This window comes from Cyphomyrmex costatus, unplaced genomic scaffold (assembly GCF_001594065.2).
Source record: "Cyphomyrmex costatus isolate MS0001 unplaced genomic scaffold, Ccosl1.0 scaffold23, whole genome shotgun sequence".
NCBI lineage: Eukaryota > Metazoa > Arthropoda > Insecta > Hymenoptera > Formicidae > Cyphomyrmex > Cyphomyrmex costatus.
In genome coordinates, this window is record NW_017276368.1 from 844,496 (window position 1) to 847,174 (window position 2,679).

Sequence of the window (2,679 nt, forward strand, 5' to 3'; positions counted from 1 at the left end):
GATGATATTGAAATCTTGAAGTATCGTGTTCGTGCGACATAACTGACTGAAAATTTTCAGATGTCCTTGTTACAGCCAGCATCTATGCAACAGGTTTTGCCTGCCTACGCAGTTAGCGTGATAATTTATATGTCTAGTATTGATACAACGGGGAATAGCAGATAAAGTAATGCGATTCTTTACGAAATTTTATAATCGATTCTTGAGCGCGTTATACGCGGAAATTCACGACCTGTCATGAAAAAAAAAACAATACCGTTAGAATTTCTTCAGATCATCTCTATTATTTATTACTTCAGAAGCAGTTTTTTTTATTACTATACTGTGTTTAGTACGCGTATCGCGTTACACAAACCGCTATCGATAGCATCTTTGACACATCAAGATCGTCGTCGTCCATAATCGTAAAGCGTTACGAATTCGTTATAATAAAATCCCTGGTGGAAGCATATCGTCCAGCGCGCGCTGCGAAAAAACGCGCAGCCGTTTGGACGACAGATATTTCCTGGTGCGATGACTGGATCGAAGCCCACGTAGAAATCACTGTTCTTTACACCTACGTGACAGATCCTACAAAGTGCCGCCAATTAAATAAAAAATCAATCTCGAAGTGGTTGCGTGGAAGTTGATGAAGGATTATTTAAAACAGGATTTCATTTTGTAAAAGTCAGGAATTTAGGTAGACTTTCAGAGTTATTTGGTTACTTTGTGTTTTGCAAAATATTTTCTTCTAATTATAAAATTTTACTTTTCAATTATGTCGTATTTAATTAACTGAAAAATAAATTAGAGAAGAGAGTTAGTTAAATTATATCGCCTCTTTTTACTCAATAATATAGAACCGTCAATAGCATTCCCATAGAACTTCCATAGTGTCAATTCAACTTTTACCTTTGTTTTTAGTAGAAAATTATTTTATTTGTATATCTCTCTCTCTCTCTCTCGTTAAAATATTTGTATTACATTCGCATATTTTTAATATTCTATACTATATATCTAATACAAAAAATTAAAATAATTAGAGGAAAAGTGCCATCAGTTCTGCCGTTAAATTACTTCCAATCTTTAATCTGTAGAAATACGAATTATCGGTCATTAGGACAGCTCTTTAATCTATTAAGGCTATGTATCTTTATTCATTGTCTTCATCCATCGATTTGGCCAATAGTAGGCGGACATGACGTCATTAAAAATTTTAGGTACTCAAGTCGTCGAATATTAAGAACCTGTGACGAACAGTTCTTGGTAACAATGAATAGGCATGTAAGATACATGTCTTATAATAATCTTTAAGCTTATTATAATCTTCAAGATTTTACATTTACATTTAAGGATTGAATATATCTCTAAAGTTACAATTGGAATTGAAGAGTGGACACAATCTTCGATCGTTTTAATGTGTAAAGCTCAGCTAATTCATCGTAAATACGCGGTTGGTGTCACATCTCGCCTTATGTATTCGTAAATGACAAAGCCCGCTTGAGCGGAATATCAATCAGCTTGTGTGGTTTCGACCTGAAGATCTTATCGAAAATGACGAACACGAGCATCGCGAACTTGACTCTCGCAGACGTGTTCGTACTTTCGGATCCTTTCTGCGTCGGCACGAGAAATCGGTCGCGAGATTTCTCGTTCTCCTTCGGATGTGTTGCAAGCAATGAACATACTCAATCCTGTTATTCTTCGATATGCTCGACCATATAGTAATGTATTAAATATTTTATGGAAAAAATAGTTTTACTAAAGTACCTAAAATTTAACTAAATACAGATTTGAAAATAACTTTATTTGACTCATTAAAGTGATTATATAAAATACTGTGAAACGTTTTAAAATTCTAGCAATTAGTTTGAGCATTCTATATAATTACTTTGATAGTCTAAATAAAATTATTTTCAGATCTGTTTCGAGTAAAATTTTCAGATACTTCAGCAAAACCGCTTTTTTCGTCTTAGTACAAAATGATATAGAATTTTGTGTGTCTCAAGCTAATATCTAAAATTGATTTTTTCGAATATAAATATTACAATATTAATGTCATTAGGATATATAAAATTATAAGATTAACTATATTTATACAATAATTAAGTAGAGAGAAATGATTTATTATATAAATCTTTTACACATAAATAAATGATAAATATATAATCGAAGAAATATTAAAGTACTTTCTTTAATAATTACAAACATAATTTAAAAATGGAATAATTTACGTCTTGTATATACAAAACATTATTTAAAAAATAAAGGAAAATATTAATGATTACGTAACACTCATTCATAAGTGAAATAAAATTACCTACACTCTAACAGGTATAATGTCGTAAATTTTATAAAACAGTCTCATTGAAACTCAGTCGTACGTTAATTTAAGAGTTTCATTTCATTTGTACGCAACAAAACACCAGTTAAAAAGAACCTACGTCGTAAATTGACATAATCCTCTTTCGTGCGTACAATTACGTGCGGATCCGCTCGCGTGAATGCGGCCTACATATCGTAACAAAAGACTGAAATTAAATCGGACAAACACGGTTCTATTCTTTAAAGAGCTCATTTACCGAGGAAGTAAGCGTTCTTCCTGATGTGCCAACGGCGAGGAGGATATAGTAGGTGTCGGACAGAACGGGTGAGTCGGCCAAATACGTGGGACGAGGTCCAGGGCTTCGTCGGTCTTAC